Source organism: Pleurodeles waltl, chromosome 9 (assembly GCF_031143425.1).
Source record: "Pleurodeles waltl isolate 20211129_DDA chromosome 9, aPleWal1.hap1.20221129, whole genome shotgun sequence".
Classification (NCBI taxonomy): domain Eukaryota; kingdom Metazoa; phylum Chordata; class Amphibia; order Caudata; family Salamandridae; genus Pleurodeles; species Pleurodeles waltl.
In genome coordinates this window covers 827,149,875-827,173,244 of record NC_090448.1, presented here as the reverse complement: position 1 = coordinate 827,173,244, position 23,370 = coordinate 827,149,875, and positions in this window count along the sequence as shown.

The window sequence follows — 23,370 nt, the reverse complement described above, 5'->3', positions numbered from 1 at the left end:
CTACAAGCGGAATGAAACACTTCGCCCACCACTACCCTAGGGTGACAATGGAAGGGTGTCAAGTTCTTTGTGAGTGTGCAGAGGCAGCCCCTTTGAGATGTAAGTGGGGAAAGAAACAGTTCCACCCTTCCCATACTGGCAGGATGACCCATCTTGCCAACATCTAGTACCCCTTTGTCTCATTGCCTAGGAGGCCAGCTGGACACAGGACACAGGCTGTAGATGCCAAATGGTTAGGACAAGAACATTCAAACTTTCTAAAAGTGGCCTTTTCAAAATTGTGACTTAAAATCCTACTTTACTGTTAAAGACAATTTTAAATTACAATCCTTTTGAGACCAAAAGTGACATTCCTTCCTGTTCCGAAACAAAAGTTATAACTTTTTAACTGTAGTAATGTAACCAAATGTTATTCTACGGGAGAGATGAAGTGTTTTTCAGTACCAGGGTATGTTAAACTTAAAAGTACATGCTACACTTAAACGTACATGCCCACCACTTTAAATACACTGCATCTTGCATTATGGTCTTTCTAGGGCCTACCTTAGGGGTGACTTTTATTCAATAAAAGTGAAGATTTAGGCTTGGGAAAAGCTTACTTTGCCATGTCAAATTGTGAGTTCAGAACTGCACACAGGCTGCACTGGCATGCCTGAGACATGTTTTAAAGGACTAGTTAAGAGGGTGGCACAATAAGTGCTGCCGGTCTACTAGTAGCATTTAATTTACAGGCCCTGGACACATATAGTACATCTCTACTAGGAACGTATAAGTAAATTGACTTTTCCCATTGGGTGAAACCTAATTATACCATATTTAAAGAAGGGAGCACAAGCACTTTAGCTCTGGTTAGCAGTGGTAAAGTGCACAGAGTATTAAAGTTTAAAAAAAAATCAGGAACAGGTGGTTTTAGGCAAAAGATTTGATGAAAGACGTCCCTACAGGCTATCAGGTCTAACACGCCTGGTATTCTATTCTGGGACGAGATAATATGTCGGACAGGTCTATCTTGGTAGACAGTAAATGAGCCATAATGAGGAACCGTGAGCTTTGATGCTGCTACAATCGAACGCCATTAGGTATACTGCACACATTTTACACAGATCTTTACATATGAATCAGAACAACTTGCCATGAATAACTGTGGAAGCTAAAGATCTAATAAACGTGTCCTTCTCTCAAAAGACTCTCTGATGTAAAATCCCACAAGGCAATTATATACCCTCTAAAACCTCACCAGTAACGGGACATTAGTTTATCAAATTTCAATTGTGCAGTACATGCAAAATAAATCCAAAATAAATGCCACATGTTCTTTCTTCTCAGTTCCCGTGCCATCCTGCTAATGTATACAGGTATTTATACTAACAGTGTGTTCTAGCAACAACATTGACTGTTCACGTTCAGAGTCAAGTGAGGTTAGCATTTCTCCGTATCAAAAGGCAGACAGTACCCTTTCAAGCATTTCTGTTTTACCGCAGGCTCATAAAATCCATTAGGGAGAGCGTGCAAGACCACATAAAGCTGTCTAATAAACAAAATATCTACCTCCACTTTGTAATTGTTCAGCTTTTACTGTAAAATCAGGCAGTGGCTCTCGCAGGCCATAAAATGTTGTCTATTTCGTACTGCACTTGTTCTCTTTTTTGCTATGACATAAAAACCGGTGTGTTCACAGATTGCTTCTTTTGTGCCGGCATATTTTACTTGCTCTTGCTTTTGTCGGCTAATAAAGTCATCGGTGATTCACTCCAGGAAAACAACAGTAAAACATGAGGGGAAATGTTATTCGCTGACATCTCTTACACAGACTGTGCTTATCATCAGCCTGGCCAAGCAGAACAAACAGCATTGATACGCCACCACTGGCCGCGCGAGGCTGGGGCCAGGAGGAGCGTTGCTCAAAATGAACACCGTAAAAGCCATAATGGCCCATATTTATACCTTTTTTGTGTCGCATTTGCGTCATTGTTTGACGCAAAAACGGCGCATACGTACAATTACCATTGTATTTTGTAAGTTTGAGCCACTTTTGCATCAAAAAGCGGCGCAAATGCGGCGCTAAAAAAGTATAACTATGGGCCAAAATATCTAAACAACAGTAATACATCAAGATACTACAGCCCATGTTTATACTTTTTTAGCGCTGCATGTGCGTCATTTTTTGATGCAAAAACGGCGCAAAATTACTAAATTCCTTTATATTTTGTAAGTTTGCTCCGCTTTTGCTTAAAAAAATGACGCAAATGTGGCGCTGAAAAAGTATAAATATGGGACTATTTGCTTTAATCTGTGTCACCTATTCATTCTCAACTATTCCTTCCTTCCTTCCTTCCGCCCCCACCCCTCTTAATTCACTCCTATAATCATGTACTGTTTACGAATGTCAATGTTTCTTCTCAATACCGCTATCGTTTCCATCCCTTTTTAAATCCGTATTTTAATTTTCTTTGACATTAAATTGTTATCCTCCCTTCAGGCTTTCTTCAATTATTTCCTTTCTTATTTTCTCGTTTCTATACTTCTATTTTCCCCGTTTAATACTTTAATATGAGCATATTTTATTATTTAATCTTCCTTTGTGGTGCACCTTTCTTTCATCCAATCCACTTTCCAAACTTTTCTTCTTCCTTCCTTCCATTTTCCTCAAACATTTCCTCTTTTGCTTCTCTGCGCCTTTCTGGTTTACTTCATTTATTTTCCCCTTTTCTCTTTGTTTTTTCACTTATTTATTATGAGCCTCATTGCGGGTTTGCTTGGAGGCCATCCATCCATGTGGTTGGTGGATATATTAAGGTGCATATTTATGGTTTTTGATGCAAAACTGCGCTAACGCAGTTTGCGTCAGAATCCTTAGCACCTGCTAGCGCCATTCCATAGCGGCAGCCGGGCGCCACATCTATGGAATGGTGCACATAGACACTAAGGGATGGTTAGCATCTAAGAAGACGCTAGTGCGGGGGTTGGTGGTAGGGAAAAAGGTGCTGGTGGGACAGAAATGACGCTAGGCTGGTTAGCAACAATAAATATACCACAAACCAGTCTAGCATCATTTTCTGATGCACTAGCACCCAAAAATGACTCCTGTCTTAGTAAAGACTGGAGTCATGCCCACCACCCCGATGACCAGCACTGGGGACCAGTGTCCCCTGGGCAAGGCCATAAGACCCAGTACCAGGCAGGTAGCCCCATGTAAGGGGCCCCCAATGGCACATAAAAAAAAATACTTACCTATACTTACCCAGGATGGGGTCCCCCATTCTATGGTGTCCCTCTGGTGTGGGTGAGGGTGTTGCTGGGGCTGGGCATCTGTGGACCCAGTCCATGGTGTTTGGCCATAGAAATGGGTCCACAGGTACCATTACACCTGGTCTGACCCAGGTGTTAAATAATGGCACTTAGCAGGCTTAGCACCATTATTTGGGTCCGCCTACGTGCGTGTCATTTCTACACCGGAGTATAAATAAGGCGGCAGGGGGTAAGAGGCATATTGTGGACGGGAACATCTTCCTTGCATCTAATTAGCGCAAGGTAGTTTGCCGCATCCACAACATAAAGCTAACTCCAGTATTTTAATGCTCGATGGGTTTATCGTCAAACTATAAATATGGAGTAAGCTCAGCACCATTTTGGCGTCAAAATTATTGACGCTAAAACAGTGCAAGCAAAGTATAAATATGCCCCCAAGGGCCTGAATACGACCATGGCGGATGGAATACTCCTTCACAAAGGTGATGGATATCCCGCCAGCCATTTTACAAGTTCCATAGGATATAATAGAACATGTAATACAGCAGACGGGAAATCCATCATATTTGTGACAGAGTATCCCATCTGCCAAGGTCGTAATCAGGCCCAAAGTATGTCATCGTGATGGACAACTACTGACAAATTTGTATAGAGATCTCTGCCAGCCCAACAGTGAGCTCTGTACTTTCAGAAAAACTGCTGTCAGGGTCATGAAAGTTTGGTAATGTCGCCATCAATTTTGACAACTGGAGGCCAGATATGTTGTTTTTTCAAGAACAAACTCCCAAAATGGGATCTAGTTGTCGAAAATAAAATAACTAATGACCCGCCACACCCGGGGAATCTTTACTGAGTCGGGGGAATCCATATTTTAATTTTTCAGCTTGTTACCCGCTTTGCGTATGGTGCCCTTACTCTCGTAGACAGCAGCCTGTCAGATCATCTGAGCCATCAATGGAGCCAATGCTTTTGCGACAAAGTACCTTGTCTGCCAAATGATACATTTTTCCTTTCGTTTTTTTCCTACCATTTCAATTTGAACTCTATTTCCTTCTTGTTAATCTTTTGTTCTGCCTATTCTTTTCTCTTATCTTTGTTTTTAATTTTAGTAACAATAGTGTATATGAAAAAATATTTCCCTGTCAACAAGAGTCTCAAAAACAGAGAGCCTGGGTAAGTAAGTTAAAATAAACATAGACATCAGTGTAATGTAGTTGAAACACCACGGGTAGCTTCTTTCAGTGTTAGGCATGCAGCTTTGTACCCGAAGTACGGAGCATACATTATACAGGAAGGTCATTGTTTGTAAGTGACAATTTTAACTTGTGAGACCCAGTACCAGCAGATGTCAGTCTGATAGTGGATGGTATAAGTAATTTGCTCAGAGATGGTGATATGTTGCATATGGCTGCTTTTTCTGATGTAGATCAATGAAGTATTTAAGTTTGTTGTATTAGTGCATACATATTTTGTATATTTTTTATGTCCTTTGTTAGCTTGATTATGATTTTGTAATAATGACTGTTGCTCTTTAAATGTAGATCTTTAGCAATTGTGCACTTTATAAATTATGAATGAAATGAAATATAAAAAAGGGCTGTAGGGGACATATTTTGATATGGGTGACTATTGAACATGCGTAACATAACACTCTATCATGACCAAACAAAATGACAGCCCATTGCTTAGCTAAATAATGTCGATTTGGATTTTGCAAGTTTAATGCTCATTGACGGCAGATCAAACTCTTCCTAGGTGATGTTAAAGGGGACTGAACAGATGATTACAAAATTAGCTACAAGCACCTGGTTAGTCGACGTGCTAAAGAACAATTAAATGAAGCAGGGAGTCCTCTCCGATGTTGTCCAATGTGGTCGGCCCTTTCTAGAGTTTCAGGACATTAGTATAACATCAGTTTAAATAGAAAATATCAAAATCAGAGCAATTTACATTGCCAGTGGTTATTCTGAATATCAGTCAGGTATCTAAACCCATGGACAACCAATGGATAACTCCGGCCTACATAATGTTATACAGGAGCAAATTGTCTCTGTCACAGTGTGAGGGATGCAGACAATGTTAGCATACGAGCGGAAGAATAGATTGAACTGGTTAAGGATATCAGTGGATGCAAAAATAGTACCTGGTAGCTCCCTTCATTAAAATCTGTAGAATAATATGTTAGAAAGGAAACTACTGTCAACTCCGAATACCAGCTTCTTGACAATCAGAACAATAAATCCGAGTCATACACTTACTATTGAAGACATAAGTGCCACATCACGAAGACATTTATTAGTATTTGAATTAATATTACAGGACCACTATTCGCGTATTCATAAATACCTGTATTACTACTTCTTGTAATCATAACTATCTCTTTGAATTGCCCCTTGAATGTGTCAAGTCGCGCTGCAGGTGCGCAGCTTCAAAAGAAGACTCAGAGACAGGAGTGCAAACATAGGCCCGTATTTATACTTTTTTTGCGCCGCATTTGCGTCGTAAAGCGGCGCAAATGCGGCGCTAAAAAAAGTATAAATACGGGCCCTAGTCTCTTTACTCTTAAACTCGCACTCACATTAACCTGTTCCCGCCTTTCCCCTTTTACTTATACCCTCCCTTCCGTCATCCTGGTGCGATCCATCTCGCACCTCTGTCAGTGGGGTTTCCTCTTGCCCACCACTCCCGATTCCGTCCCAGTGGTGTTGGCCAGTTCCGGTGTCAACACTATAGAATGCTTAACTGCCCACTAGAAAAAGTGCAAAGAGAGCAGACTCCCTTCTATTTGTACTAAATGTATAAGAACATTTCAATATATCTTTGGGTGTGGTGGTGGCTTTCGCAAATGTACTTAAGAATGTGTAAAGTATTACAGAAGTTCTACTTCCCATAGCCATGAATGCCTTTGTGAATCGGCCTCATAGTTCCACCTGACTGCTGGTACTAAATTAATATGTATTTGTGAGAAAGTCTATATGCCATTCATTAGAGAGTTAGTATAAAATATAATTAATGAAATTAAATAGTGCAATTACAACTATTTTATGCTCCAAGTCTTGGTGCAAAAGGTGATCTGTACAATTTCATGCAGGTTATATTACAAAGCCTACACTTTGCTGAAAATAGAATAGCCCAACTTATATCACAGTATCCTTTCTCTTTCATGCCAGACTTCACCATGGCTAACTTTACTTCCAAAATATATACAGGCCCTCAAAATACCTGGAGTGCCTGCACTGTATTGGCAAAAAAATGGTTCTAAACTTCATAGAGCTCCACACAATGTCTGCCAAGACATACAAACTGTCTTGAATGAGGAGGCTGTTAGCAGTACACAATGCTGAAGGAGTGAGGAACATCAAAGAACAAATACTTATGATCGGTGCAGCTCCTCTAGGCTAAAATATGGTTAACGCCAGTCTTCTGGGACTTCTGAGAATTATACTAATGACTCAGAAATACGTAACTTGATTCTACAGCTACTAGTAAAGCTGCATTGAATAGGTAAGAGCAGCATTGCTAGACATTAGCCTTGAGCACCGTATCGTTAGGCATGCAGTCTTTAGAAATGCCAGTGGGAGTCTCTGAATTGTGTCCTAGGGACTTGCACATTCAGAGAGTAAGGGACTTATTTATACTTTTTTTAGCGCCACATTTGCCTCATTTTTTTACGCAAAAGCGGCGCAAACTTACAAAATATAAGTTTGCGCCACTTTTGCATCACAAAATGACGCAAATGTGGTGCTAGAAAAGTATAAATCAGGCCGTAAGACTCTGGAGAAGATCGGATTTGAAAGGACGAAGCTCGCAGAGAGATTGCTCTGGGTTATCCCTTGGGCAGAGAACTGTCAGACATTCAGCATTAATGAGGTGTACCAGAAGAGATCACACCACCTCATGGAAAAGACCAGGTGCCAGATGTATCAAGCAATTTTGCAAACGGTGCAAATCGCAAATATTCGGCTGTTTGCAAATGCAAAAATGCCTTTCAAGATGTATGAAAGGCATTTGCTGTGCAATTTTAAGGAATCAGAAAAATAGCGATTCATTAAAATTGCTACCCCATTTAGAGAATCGCAAATTGCGATTCTCTAAATAGGAAATCGCAAATAGGGAATTTCTATTTGAGATTTCCAAAGCACATGTATCAAGCATTTCCTAAATGCAAATTGGGCATTTAGGAAATGCAATTACCACCAAATCCAATTTGGTGGTAAGCATGTGCAATTTTTAAAAATGCATTATAAATGCATTTTTTAATATGACATGTAGAGCACACATGCCCCTAGGGCATGTGTGTGCTTCACATGTCCTCAAATATTTATTTGCGGTGCATCAGAGGGGTCCTTAGGCCCCCAGAACCCTGGAGTTTGCATTACCTAATTTGTGATTTCCTAACTGGAATTCGCAAATTGGAAAATGCAAAACCATTCACAACTATGGGCCTACAGCCCCATAGGGATGAATGGAGTCCCATTCTCTAATTGCGATTCATTAATAGCGATTGCGAATTTTAAGAAATCACCATTACCGAATCACACATTTCATACATCCCATTTTGCATTTCTTAAATAGCGATTTCTTAAAATTCGCTATTTAAGAAATGCAAACGGGGAGCTTGATACATCTGGCCCAAGATCTCTGAAGTCCGATGTAATAGCACTGCAGGAAAGATGACTGGACTAGCAGTCGTACAGAGATGATGATATTATGAAGGATTGTGTCTATGGTAACGGAATATCTGAGCCTCAACAAGTTAAATATATTTTGGCAAGTTTAGGCAATATAGGCATCATTTTAATACTTTTAATAAATATAAAAGTTATAGTTCTGAGTTATCATATTAGTACCATACTACACAACACATTTAAACTACACAAACCTTCGATATACCATAGTTAGAGTTACTTGTTTCTCACTTTTATTCAAAGCATTATTTGCTAAAATTACATTACAATCCACAGCGTTATCTAAAATTTAAACATTGCTCATACACCGAAGCAACTCTAACTCACCTTTTGTATGTGCATTATATATTATTTTAAATAATTGTTTGAAATCCATGAATACATTTGTGATTTTTGTGTACGTTAGAATATAATCTTGAAAATATGTTCTTGTTTATGCAATATAAGTATGGTGAGTTATAGTTGCTAGAGTGTATGAGCGACGTTTACATTTTAGAAATTTTACATATTGCTGTGGGAAGTGGTGTAAGGATCTGTTTCACCCTATATATGGGCTCACCAGCCGTATACAACTTGGTTCCAGTGACACAGTGTGCACAAGACCCACATCTGGACCTATTTATGCCACTTAGGGGGGTATATAAAACAAACAAAAGGTGATGGAAGGCTGCTTGAAATAAGTGAAACCATCGTAATAGCTTGAGGTGGCACTCCAACTCATCATTGCTATGTCCAGCATGCCACCTCAGTTCAGACCCAGTTATATGCAAAAAAGCCTTCACCCTGCTTCTGTAATCCTATTCTGTATTGGTTTACATGGTCATATCACCTTAAATATCAGTCAAGTAGTTTTACATAGATTATGAAATCGTTAAACTAGACAGTTCATGTATTTTTATATAATGTGCTTTATCACTACTATTTGGGCTATGTTAGTAGCCCAATCTTACATATAACCAATCACACTGTGTCTTGTATACATGTAATATCTTAAATAGTATCTCATTGGACAGTGTTCTGGGCTGGCACATCCATGTTTCACTATCCTATATTTAGTTAGTGTTTATTGAAGGTTGTTGGTATTTTTCCAAAAATATGGTTTGCATGTTGATCATTGGACATAACTATATATTTTGGGCTCAAGATTATGCAAAGAAGAGTGGAACATAATTTAGGTGTGGCAAATGTTGAAATTACATGGGTGGGCTTACATCTTAATAACTCTCTTATCTTACACCCATTTTGTGTATTCAAATATTTTGTCTAAGGATAAAATGGAAGGACTTATTAGCGAATGCTGTAAAGTATGAGATTATGCACAGACATGTAAACAAAACAGCGTCTGACTTCCTAAGAGACCACACCATGAGCCAGATTTACAAGAAAGTGGTACATCAGTATTGATGAGCCTGATGCTTGCGTTGCCCCTGTCCCACCTAACGATACCATGTGTGGGCTGTATTTATAATACAGCGCGCCATATTAGTCGTTAGGCCAATAGCATCAGAATTTTTTTATGTTATTGTGGTGCTTTGCTCCACTAGCGTCAAAGATTTTGATGCTAGTGGTGCAAAATGCAAGGAGGCCCATAGGCTGATATGGGTGCGTCATTTTAACCCCTGCTCTGAGCAGGAGTTAAAAATGACACCAAAAATGGCTCAGTGAAATCTTGTAGATTTCACGGTCCCATTTCTGCGGGCCTCCTACTGCAGGAATGCCCCCTTTCATACATTATGCCTGACGCAGGCATAATGTGGCGCAAGGGGTCGCAAAGTGGCTCAGTGCATGCATTGTGCCACTTAGAAGATTTTGCAACACCACAATACTCTCTAGAGTCCTACACGATAGTGCTGCGGTAATCAGTATTGCAAAAACATATAGGCATTTCCGAATATTATTCCCTACATATCACCACAATACTGAACTAATTATAATAACAAGAGAAGACAAAACTTTCTTTTTAATGTAATTGTTAAGATGTACCTCAAAACAAGGTCCAACTGCTGTATAAAGCAAAATGGCTGCCATACGTTTTGGTGAAATCCTCATTAGTCAATCAGATTATCACATGCCACACTATGGGGGTCATTCTGACCCTGGCGGTCAGTGTTAAAGCGGCGGCCAACCCGCCAACAGGCTGGCGGTCCAAAAAATGGAATTCTGACCCTGGCGGGAACCGCCAACACAGGCCGCCGCTTTAACACTCCGACCGCCACGGCGGCACAAACAAACAGCGCGGCGATCACCGCCAACAGACAGGTGGCAGACAATGTACCGCCCACCCTATCACAACTCACCAATCCGCCACCTTTTCCGGGGCGGGAGCCCCGCCGATAAAAACACTGCGGAAACAGACATTTCCAATGGAAAACGCTCACCTCAACACACTCCACGCGGAATCGGGACAGCTTGGAACCGGAACTCCACATCCTCCCAGCCATTGCCTTCCTGCTCTTCTTCCAGGATCACGAACGTCGCCGCAGACGACAACAGTGAGTACTGCACCTACGACACAGGGGAGGGGGGAGGAGGAAAGGTTACGGGCACACACATACGCCACACACCCACCCCCACCCTCACCCCCACCGAAATACCTACACACCAATGGAGATTGAAAAGTCAGAGTGACACCCCCAAACCCCCAAAACAAAAATGCAAAGACAAAAGGCAATGATTGTAAAAATAGAACTATATTACATCAATAATTAAGTATAGCAAACTTACCAATATATAAAGAATTAATACACATCTAGAACAATATATATACAAGTAGCAAAAGTCCGGCACAGTTTTGCAAAGTCCAAATGTCCGTGGGCCAATGTGCACCAACACATGGGCAAATCCCACACACGAGATCGAGTCCATTGGAGAGAACACTGCTGGGGCATCACAAAAATAAAAAACTGGCACCTCAGGGGGAAGGGAAGGGGGGGCACCTCAGCCACATGAGTCCACGACGCCAGATCCACGAAGGGCCTCCATGCCCACTGTGCCATCCTGGGGAGTGCAAAGCCACAGTCTCTCAAGTCTCTACAGTGGGTGGACTGCCCACTGTGCCATCCTGGGGGGTGCAAAGCCACAGTCCATCAGGTGGATTACAGCGGAGCGGTGCTTGACAGGAGGGCCCAGCGGAGCGGTGCTTGACAGGAGAGCCCAGCGGAGCGGTGCTTGAGATGAGGGCCCAGCGGAGCGGTGCTTGACAGGAGGGCCCAGCGGAGCGGTGCTTGACAGGAGGGCCCAGCGGAGTGGTGCTTGACAGGAGGGCCCAGCAGAGCGGTGCTTGAGATGAGGGCCGAGCGGAGCGGTGCTTGACAGGAGGGCCCAGCGGAGCGGTGCTTGACAGGAGGGCCCAGCGGAGCGGTGCTTGAGATGAGGGCCCAGCGGAGCGGTGCTTGACAGGAGGGCCCAGCGGAGCGGTGCTTGATATGAGGGCCCAGCGGAGCGGTGCTTGACAGGAGGGCCCTGTTCAGCGGTGCCTGTCTTGGCGGGGCCCTGTTCAGCGGTGCTTCTCACGGCGGGGCCCTGTTCAGCGGTGCTCTTCACGGCGGGGCCCTGTTCAGCGGTGCCTGTCTTGGCGGGGCCCTGTTCAGCGGTGCTTCTCACGGCGGGGCCCTGTTCAGCGGTGCTTCTCACGGCGGGGCCCTGTTCAGCGGTGCCCTTCACGGCGGGCCCTGTTCAGCGGTGCTTCTCACGGCGGGGCCCTGTTCAGCGGTGCTCTTCACGGCGGGGCCCTGTTCAGCGGTGCCTGTCTTGGCAGGGCCCTGTTCAGCGGTGCTTCTCACGGCGGGGCCCTGTTCAGCGGTGCTCTTCACGGCGGGCCCTGTTCAGCGGTGCCTGTCTTGGCGGGGCCCTGTTCAGCGGTGCTTCTCACAGCGGGGCCCTGTTCAGCGGTGCTTCTCACGGCGGGGCCCTGTTCAGCGGTGCTCCTCACAGCGGGGCCCTGTTCAGCGGTGCTCCTCACGGCGGGGCCCTGTTCAGCGGTGCTTCTCACGGCTGGGCCCTGTTCAGTGGTGCTCCTCACAGCGGGCCCTGTTCAGCGGTGCCTGTCTTGGGGGGGCCCTGTTCAGCGGTGCCTGTCTTGTGTTTCGAGTGAACCACACCTGGCCAATACTTCCTGCTCAGTCAGCATCGGACCTTTCCGTTGCGGGGCCCTCCTGTGATGGAGTCCTGGGGCCCTGGGTCTCCTCCGATACCCCCGGAATGGGGCTGGTGGGGCCCTCATGGCCAGGTCGGCTGCTCCCTGCCTTTTGCGCTTTGCTGCCCTTGCCCTCCTTGACAGACTCTCTGTGGCCCTTGGCTCCCTTACCCGATGTGGCAGGTGACGGTGCAAGGCTACCCTCCTTGGGGGCAGGCGTATCAGGCCTGTCGCGCCTGCCCTTCAGTTTTTTGCTCCTCTTCCCGGGGGGGGGGGGTGGCTGGCTGTGCCTTTGGTGCTGGCCGATGTCCCTGCACAAGGAAACGGCGGACTCCAAAAACCAGCCACGACGTTCTTGGGAGTTGCTGGGCTGGTGGTGGCTGAGGTGTTTTTGGAACTCTTACGAGATGGAGGGGGTGGGTCAGGTGAGGAAAAGAGGTCCAGTTTATAGAAGATTAGTTTTTTAGGAGCCATGGGAAGGGTAGCTGGAGTGGGTATGGGAGTGGAGGAAGAGGATGTGGTTGTAGGAGAGTCAAGTCTGGTGTCTTTGGGTGCAGGTGCTTGGGCTGGAGGCTGACGTGAGGTGGATGGCTGTTAGTTGAGTGCCTGCCTGCGTTTGTGTGGTTTGGAAGCGGGGGTGACAGACACACTGGGAGAGGACACAGGGGACGTGTACATGGCAGTGGAGGTGGTGACTGCACGTGTGCGGACTGGTGTGGAGGGTGTGCTGGTGATGGGTGTACTGGCTGATGGTGGTGTGCATGCAGGTGTGAGTGTAGACGTCACAGGGAGGGAGGAGGGAGACGAGGAGGTGGGGGACACAGAGGAGGTAGTGGCTGTTGGCATGTCTGCATCTGTATGTTGCTTGTGTGAATGCTTGTGTGTTATGTGGTGCTTATGTCTGGATGAGCTTCCCTTGGGTGTTGAGGTGTGTGCAGGCTGGTCTGTAGGTGTGGATGGGATAGGCAGAGGAACAGGGGAGTGGGACTGGGTGGAGGGAGTTAGAAGAGGGAGGCTGGAGACAGGGACAATCGCTGCCGTCAGTGCTGAGGCCAGAGCGTTGAACGATCGCTGATGGGCAGCCTGACCCGAATGAAGGCCCTCCAGGTATGCATTGCTTTGATGCACCTCCCTCTCCACACCCTGGATGGCATTCAAAAGGGTAGACTGCCCAACAATGATGGTCCTCAGGAGGTCAATGACCTCCTCACTGAGGGCAGCAGGGGTGACTGGGGCAGGGCCTGAGGTGCCTGGGGCAAAGGAGATGGCCGCCTTCCTGGCCGTGCGGGCACGGGCCGAAGGCCGAGGGGCTGCTGGGAGGGCGGAGCTGGTGCGCTGGGTGGCGGCTGTACCTGTAGTATCGGTGGGCACGGATGTTGCCGCCACCGCAAGGGAGCTCCCATCCGAGGACGTGTCGGTGTCACTGATGTCTGCACGGGTCCCCGTGGTGGAGCCCCCCTCGCCCTCCGTCTCACTGGTCATGTCGGAGTCCGTTGCATGGCCCTCCGGGGCCATGTGAGATGCAGCTCCCTCTTGCGCCAATGCCACTTCTCCTCCGCCTGATGATGCTAATGCACACATTCACCGAAAAACAAAGAAAATGGGGGGGGGATGGAGAAATAAAGACAAGTTGAGTGCATGCATTGGGGACACTGTTGGCGGAGAGGACAGACACAGATGCCCCCTGCACTACGCTGCGCACTTGGGGTACACTACTCATTCCCTGGGACATGCCCTACAAGCCTATGGGCGACAACTGCCCACACAGAATACACAGGTCCATGAATAGCGTTACTAGGCACCCTACAGAGGTGGGGGGTGGGGGCACAGGACCATACCTCACGGAGTGGCCTAGCCTACAGAAATCGCCCTGGCCTAGGGATACCCACAGCCCTCCTCCCCCACCCAGGCACCTCCACTGCGCGCAAATTTAGCTGAATGTGCTGGTACTCAACCCCTTGTGTCTGCTGTGATGTCCTCAAGCGCCCATCTAAATCGGGGTAAGCCACCGCCAGGATCCGGGACATCAGGGGGGTCAAGGTACGACTGGCACCCCTCCTAGGTTGGGAGGCCATCCCCAGCAGAGCCTCGGCGGTCTTCCTGCTCCCGCGGCGGATGTCCTCCCACCTCTTGCGGCAGTGGGTGCCCCGTCTGTTGTGGACCCCCAGGGCCCGGACGTCCTTGGCGATGGCACGCCAAATATCGATCTTTTGATGGCCGCTGACCTATGTGACATGTACAGGGGGGGAAAAGAAACATCATCACTTTTCTGCATGCTCGATGTGAGTGGCCCCCCCTCCCCAAACTTGCCAGGTGGCACATGCTCTCATCTGTCGTGCCATGCATTCGTAATTCGCTCCCCTCCCCTCCATCATACATCCACCCCACTCATCACAGGCATTGCCCACTATGCATTGGCCCCCGTGTACTCACCTGTTGGTCTGGAGGACCGTAGAGTAGCGCATACTGGGGGAGGACCCCGTCCACGAGCTTCTCCAACTCTTCGGAACTGAAGGCGGGGGCCCTTTCCCCAGTCGCAGCAGCCATTGTCACTTCCAGACCGAGGTCACAGCAGCACTTGCAGTATAGGTCCTCTCCTGTGGATGGTCAGGTCTCATGTGATTAAGCAGAGAGAAAATGGCGGTCAAGCCCGCGGCGGTGCGTACCGCGGCGGTGCGTACCGCGACCGCCGGCGCACATCGTCATTGGCTCCTGAAACCTATAGGGTTCAATGTTAACCAATGCTGCTTTACGCCGGGGTCTTCGACCGCCTACCGCCACGGCGTGCCACGCCAGCGCAATGACCTCACTTCACATTGTCACACTTCACAGGTCAGGCAGCCGCCATTTCAAGGGCCCACATGGCTTAATTCCCACTGCGTCACACATGGCTAGGCCTTGCATCGACACTCATACAAGCTATTCAATCCAGAGAGATTTGTGTACTGTGCAGGCTGTGGGAACTTACCTGTGGGTTGATTGACTCTGTGCTCCATGTTGTCCTTCCTAGGCACCGTCCGCTGGGACTTGCGAGGAGACGGAGGAATGTTCCTGTGTACAGACCGCTGGTGGACCTGTCGACAATGGAAGAACGACATGTCATACTCACCTACAGACTCAACAGTGCCACTATACAGGAACTGTGTGCCCAGCTGGAGCCAGACCTGATGTCACCCATCCGCCAACCCACAGGGATTCCGCCTCTAGTGCAGGTGCTGTCAGTACTCCATTTTTTGGCTAGTGGATCATTTCAAACTACAGTGGCCATTTCATCTGGGATGTCTCAGCCTATGTTTTCAAAGGTATTGTCCAGAGTGTTGTCTGCCCTGATGAAATACATGTGGAGCTACATCATATTCCCTGAGGTGGGTGACTTGCCTACAGTGAAGGGTGATTTCTATGCCCTTGGACACATTCCCAATATCATTGGTGCCATTGATGGTACCCATGTGGCTTTGGTCCCCCCCAAAGACAATGAGCAGGTGTACAGGAACCGAAAAAGTTATCATTCGATGAATGTCCAGGTGGTCTGTTTGGCTGACCAGTACATCTCCCATTTAAATGCCAAGTTCCCAGGGTCAGTGCATGACGTGTACGTCATGCGAAATAGCAGCATCCCTTATGTGATGGAACAGCTACAGAGACAGCGTGTGTGGCTAATTGGTGACTCTGGTTACCCCAACCTGCCTTGGCTATTGACCCCAGTGAGGAATCCCAGGACAAGGGCAGAGGAACTGTACAATGAGGCCCATGGGCGTACTAGGAGGGTGATCGAGCGGACCTTCGGCCTCCTGAAGGCCAGGTTTAGGTGCCTGCATATGACAGGTGGATCCCTAATGTACTCACCAAAGAAGGTGTGTCATATCATCGTGGCCTGCTGCATGCTTCACAACCTGGCTTTGCGACGCCAGGTGCCTTTCCTGCAGGAGGATGGTCCAGATGGTGGTGTTGTGGCCTCTGTGGAGCCTGCGGAGAGTGAAGAGGAGGAAGACGAAGAGGACGACACAGACAACAGGGACAGAGTGATACTGCAGTATTTCCAGTAACACACAGGTAAGAATCTACTCCTGCATTTTATTATATCTGTAACAGTACTGGCTCTCTACTGTCTGACCTTTCACCCCAATGTATGGTAACTTAGTTGTGAATTTGCCTTCCTATTTCAGTGATGTTGTCCCCACGGAGTGCCCTCTGGTTTATTTCCCCATGGACTACCGCTGTGTGACACTGGTATGTTGTTATCACAATGTATTTGGAAATTTTTGGTTGGTTATATCGAATACATTTGGTTTAGAAAAATAAATAGCAGACTCCTGATGGTTTTTGTGCAATAATTGTGTTTATTGAAGTGCAAAAATAGGTGTATAGTTAAAAAAGGGTGATGGGTGATGGTGGAGGCATGTCCATGGCAGAGTCCAGACTCACGTTCGCACAGGTGCATTGTCCATATGCCTGTGGAAGGTGGAGCAGGGGCAGTTCAAGGTTGGACAGGGTGAACAAGTGGGACAGTGGGATGACATCCGGGGGGATCCGTGCATGGCGGGGGTCTTGACATCCTACTCCGTCTTCTTCCTCGATCTCATGCCTTTCTTGCGGGGTGGTTCATGTTCTGCAGGGGGTGGGGTCCGGGTGGGCCGTTGCTGTTGTGTCGGGCCTCCTGACCACTAGCGCCGGCGGAGGTGGTGGGCTGTTCTTCCTCCATGCTAGTGGCAGGGGCCCTTTGGGGGGCCACATGGTCCCGCAATGTGGTGACAATCTGGTTGAGTGCCACCACGATTGTACCCATTGCGGAACTGATGCTACGCAGTTCTTCCCGGAACCCCATGTACTGGCCCTCCTGCATGGCCTGGATCTCCTGGAACCTGGCCAGGACCGTCACCATCGTCTCTTGGGAGTGGTGGTGCGCTCCCATGATGGTGTGAGGGCCTCTTGGACAGTGGGTTCCCTAGGCCTGTCCTCCCTCTGTCGCACAGTGGCCCTCCCAGTTCCCCTTTGTTCCTGGGCCTCTGTCCCCTGGACGGTGTGCCCACTACCACTGCCCCCAGGTCCCTGTTGTTGTTGGGGTGGTGGGTTGCCCTGGGTGCCCTGTAGTGGTAGACACACCGCTGCTTGACCTGTCCTGGAGACAGAGGCATGGGCCCGCTGCGTGGGTGCTGAGCTGGGGTTTCCAGAGGGGGGTAGGTCTGCTGTGGCCTGTGGCTGCCTGAGGGGAACCGACTGTCTAGAGGTCCCCGATGGTCCGGGCTGGTCATCAGGTTCTAGGTCGACAGAGCTGCTGTCATCACTGGGGTCCTGTTCTGGGGGTGGGATGGACATTTCTGGACCCTCTGGGCCAGTGTCTTGGCCTTCGGGCCCTGCAGGGGTAAAAGAGTATGGTTATTGCTTCTGTGTGTGCCATGGCGTGCGAATTGTGGGTGCCCTTGTCCCCAAGTGCTGGCATTCCCTTGTGGGAGGAGTTGTGAGGGTGGTTTGGGGGGGGGGATGGGTATGTGCAGTGGTCATGCTTAGGTCATGGGTGTCCATGGTTTGTGTTGGTATTCAGGGGTTGGTGTTGGTTTGGGTGGGTTGTGCTGGTGAGACATTAGCAGGGAGGATATGTGCTGGGGGGTTGGGGGTGAGGGTGGGGGTGGGGGTTGGCATGCTGGTGGTTCGAGGGGGGGAAGTAGTTGAGATTAGACTTACCAGAGTCCATTCCTCCGCCTACTCCAGCGAGGCCCTCAGGATGCAGGATGTTCAAGACCTCTTGCTCCCATGCTGTGAATTCGGGTGGAGTGGGTGGGGGTCCGCCGCCAGTCTTCTGCACAGCGATGTTGTGTCTTGACACCATCACCCGCACCTTCCCCCGTAGGTCGTTCCAGCGCTTTCGGATGTCTTCCCGATTTCTGGGATGCTGTCCCACAGCGTTGACCCTGTCGACAATCCTTTGCCATAGCTCTGCCTTCCTGGCTATTGTGGTGTGCTGCACCTGTGTGCCGACGAGCTGGGGCTCTACCCTGATTATTTCCTCCACCATGACCCTGAGTTCTTGGTCCGAGAACCTGGGGTGTCTTTGGGGTGCCATGGGGTGGTGTGGATGAGGTGTGGGGTGGTGTTTGTGGTGATGAGTGTAGTGGTGTGTGGTGTTTTGTGCGTAGATGTAGTGTGGGGGATGATGTTGGGTTCCTGTGTGTGTTGTGGTTTGCGTTCCCTGTGCTCTCTCTCTGTGTATTGCGCCTTGTCTCTGAATTTCGATTTGTGGGGGTTTGTGGGTGATGTGGGTGTGTGTTTTATATCGTATTGATTGTGTGGGAGTGGTGTTTGTATGTGTATCAGGTGTGTGTATTTTGAATTATCCAATGTGTCTGTGTTTTGTAAAGGTGTGTGTATTTTGAGCGCGGCGGTGTGTACCGCCAATGGGATACCGCGGTTGAAAGACCGCTGCGTGGATTGGTGGGTCGTAATGGCATGGGCGTATTTCTGTTGGCGTGACGGTGGAGGTTTGGTCATCTCCAGTTTATCGCTGACCGCTGATGTGGCGGCCTTCAGTGAAGGTCGGGTTTTTGGCGGTTTGGCAGTTGTGGGTCAGAATGACCCTGGCGGGTTACCGCGGCCGCAGCGGTGTTATGGCGGTCTTCTGATCGGCGGTAACTGCCTTTTACCGCCAGGGTCAGAATGACCCCCTATGTGCTGAAGTAGTACCACTTTACTACTGCAGCCATAGATAAACCTAAAAATACCTTATATCATCACATATACTTCTTCTACTTACCTGCACTACCAACCAGACTCATCTACACCCCCTATTATGTTATACTACCAAATTTCGTGAAAAAATCCAGCTGACGGGTTTTGCTCTGTGCAAGACAGAAACGTCTGTGGAAAATGCTTTGGCTCAGAAGCCTGTTTTTGGACCCCCCTTTTTTTATTGCAACCCCTCGACAAAACGCTGCTAATCTTTCAGGACTCCAAGAATGAAACACAGGCACCAGGGCTGCAAAGTTTTGCGGATTTTCATCAAATGGGTGCAAATCACTAGAAATTGTAGCCTTCTGACCACTTTGAAACTATACAAGAGAGCACAGCACTATCAACACATCATTGTACCAGTAGTGCTTTAGTAATTTTGTATTAACATGACTTATGCATCTGTGCGTACCCATTCATTGTGCATTTTGATTTTTTTTTATCACTACCAGGTCCTGAAAGGAACACATTTTTTGTCATATTACTTTGAAGAAGCTTTTATCTCTATCCAAAGCATCCCTCAGAGTTGGTCTGCGTCCTGAGGTTCGAAAACCAGGGCAACATGTATCTGGGACGCGTTTGCTCTAAAATAACACTGTCTAAAACATGATAATGTAAATGTGTGTAACATGCAAATCTCCTACATGAGGTGTATATTATAAAGCAGATCATATAACCACTGAATGAATAAAAGTAAATTACAAAATATATGTCTGCTTTGATTATGTGAAGGAGTTGTAGTAACAGTGAAATATAGATCCTGGATAAATCGCAAACGTTATGTATTTTTTGCATGAAATCTAACAGACAGAGTACAATGAAGAGGTAAGCTTAGCTCTAAATTCCTTATAGGTAAATGTGTGGTAGCCAATTAAAATCAAGAATAAATACTCATTTTCTGTCTACCATACTAAAGAAAGTACCTCATTTGAGAGGTAGAATGAGAAATCAACATTGATGAGTATTGGGTGATTAATGAGTTGGTAATGTGGAACAATTTTCAAATGGGACACGTCTATAAAAGGCACGGGCAGTCATTTTTATACATATTATCTAAATTGAGGAAAGTGTTACTTGTCCATTTCAAGATAATTGCGTTCCTAATAATGCAGATCTATTTACATTTCACTAATGGTTTTCCACATCTAAAGGTGAGCCTGAGATTGTTTCTTTCTTGGATAAACTATTTTGCACTATATCCAAATCAGCTCCAAAGCAATCTTTGTGACAACAAATCTCTATTGGATAAAACTGCTGCAATAACCCTGACACCCTTGCAGTGGTTCCACCCAACTTTTTTCCATCAGACCTCCTGTTTTAGCTGTCTTCAGTTTTGCTGGCCTAACGATTCTGTGCACTTTACCACTGCTGACCAGTGCTAAAGTGCTTGTGCTCCTCTCCAAAACCTGGTAAATTTGGCTTACCCCTTTTGGCATATTTATTTTACCTATAAGTCCCTAGTAAAGTGCCCAAGACCTGCAAATTAGATACCATTAGTAGACCTGCAGCCCTGATTGTGCCACCAACTTAGCTTGCCTTTTAAAAATGCCTTAGGCAGCCATTATAGAGTTTTTGTGTGCAGTGTTAAGCTGCCATGTCAACCTAGCAAAGTAAACCTTTTGCCATGTCCAAACTTTCATTTTTAATACATATAGGTCACTGATTAGGTAGGCCCTAGACAGCCCTAGGGCAAGGTGCAGTGTATTTAAAATTTGGATATATACTTTCAGGTTTTATATGCACTGGTAGTGAAAAATTCTTACATTCCTTTTTTCACTACTGCAAGGCCTATCTCTTCCATAGGATAACATTGGAGTTGCCTTATAAACTTTCATAAATATAACTTCCAAATGAGAAGGCATAGATTTTCCACGTTTGTTGTCTCTGGAATCACAATTTAAAATCCCAGTATATGGTGAAGCTGGGTTTAAAATTGCAATTCTGAAAATGCCCCTTTTTAGAAAATTGCCATTATCTTACTTTTTTTCCATTTGGTGCCTGCTGTCTGCCTCTGCTCGAATGTCTGGTGTGGGGTGACAGTTTATTTCTCCTAGACAACCACACACAATGGGAGCTTATGTGTGGCCTGATAGGCCTTGATAGGCCATCCTGGCCAGGATGGGAGGGAGGAGTTTGGCACAGCCTCACTCACATCTGAATAAGCAGTGTCCTGTCTACACAAAAAGGGCTGCAGTACCCCCTGTAATGAAACTGGTGCCAGGGCAGGAAGGGCAAGGAGTCTGTGCACTTCAAAGGCATGCCTTTGAAGTCTCCCCACTTCAAAGGCCTACCTGGGGATACGTGCTACATCTCTGATACCAATCCTTCAGCACACTTCTGGACCTGTAGATACTCTGCCAGGAAGAAGGGCTGCTGTAACGCTGAAGGACTATCACTCTGCTGGACTGATGTTTGCCAGACTCCTGCTTTGCTGTGCTGACCTGTGTCTGTTGCCCTCTTGCCTGGGAGTGAGAAGGACTGGACCTGAATTTCTCCCAGCCAGAACCCAGAGTGACTCCAAGACCTAGCTGGCTGCCCTTCTCTGCTGTCTGTGAGTCTGTCCTGCCAGGTTCAGTCATCCCAGTCCTGGACCCTTGAACGTGCTCCAAACTGCTTGCTCCAGCAGAACTGATGCATCCCTTGCTGCAGGAACAGAATCGCTGCATCACCGCTGTTGCATCACCTCTACTACATAGGTTGAAACCAATGCAACAGACTAGCATCACCGCACTATGGGACCTATGGCACATCTCATTCAGAACCACCATTGTGTGAAGCTTTCCCCAGAACAAGCTCCTTGCATTGATGATAACCTCCATGATGATGCTGAACCTCTGCATTACTGCTACTGCGTTGATCGGAACCAATGCATTGTCTCAACTGTGCCGCACATCCTCAACACTGGTCTTCACATCGCAAGCCCCACTGATAAGATCCTTGACGTTGACACATCAGGATCTCGCATCTAAGCCTCTCCTCATCTCAGAACAGATGCATCGTCCCAGATGCGTGACGCACCTTTTTTTCAGACACACGCAACACTCCACAGGATTTTATGTACATTGGTTCAGTGGGCCTAATTGGGTCCCCATTAGCTGGTCTGTGCTCCATCATGGACACCCTGAACTTTTGACTTTGTCCTGGTCTGGCATGACCAGATATCATTGGTTGGTACTTATTTATTCTAAACACTGCTTTACAGTTTAGTCTTCAAAAATGTATAATTTAAGTTCTACTTATTGAATATTTGTCATTTTGGTCTTGTTTTATTTACTAAATTTAGTTCTACTTTTCTAACCACGTGTGGGATTCTTTTTGTTTGGTGTTTTCACTGTTTTACTGTTTGAAGTGTAGCACAAATACTTTACACATTGTCTACAAGTTAAGCTTGACTGCTCTGTGCCAATATAGCAGCAAGTAAACTTAGGTTAATGTGGACTTTGCTTGTGCCTTATCCTGACAAGATTTGTGGTTGCTGCTTGCCTAGGGCTCACACCCCAGTCACCAACAACCCAATTTCTCAAATGCTGTTTCATTGTTCTCATAATGAATGTATGTCCCTTGAATATCCTTACAATACTCACATGTGTATTCCTGCACCAGACCTTCAAATCTTGACTAACGTTATAGAAAGCCCTATCTGTTCCTCCGAAGTCCCCTTTAGCCCTTTCTATTACTCAGTATAACTCTGAATCCCCTCTTTCCCACAGACTACAGTCAACACCAGATTCAACAAGCTTCCATAATCCTTTTGGTTTCAGAGACAGGTCTCATTATTATGCCAAAACCAAAAGTGTGGCTTGCTCATTGATCTTGTACAAATCAAGCTGGAGCCATTGACCACACCTATTATCAGACTTGAAGACTTGAGTCCTCCTCATTGTGTTGCATTATTCACAATTCCAGATCTGGATTGGCCATTCTCATTCAGCTGTCACATTCTATAGTTTATCTTTATCTCAATCTACTAATGTTCAGTGTGGCTTGCTTTGAAATGAAGCCTCTTAAACCCTTTAAGTACCTCTCTCTCTCTCTCTCTCTACCACTGGCTGCTCCAACATATACCAAAAAACAGACAACAGATTGAGAGTCATAGCAATCACAGCAATCCCCTCTGTTGTAAGAAATTAAGAACCTAAGCCAATGATCATTTCAGTGATTGGTGGTTGAGATTAAATACTCTTCTTAACATTTAAAATACCCAATACTGATTGTCTATTTACAGGTTTTGAAATTATATTGCAGTATCATGGTGGCTGCTTCCACTTTAGTTGCATTTATCCTTGTGAGAGCTTTCTCCAAGTAAATAGTTTTATTTTTAGATTTTAATATATCATAATGATACAATACAAAGCATTCACCACTTTGTAATTTCTGAACAAAGATGTCATCATGTTATAATTATAAACCAACCACATGTAAGAAAAAAACCTATACAAGGAGATCTTTCCATTCATTCACACCAATTTATATAATTTTGGTGATTCTTGAAAAAACACTCCTACTGCCACATTATTGTGTCATTGCCAAGCACTACCACACAAAAAGGCAATCAGATGATGAGATCTTCTTTCA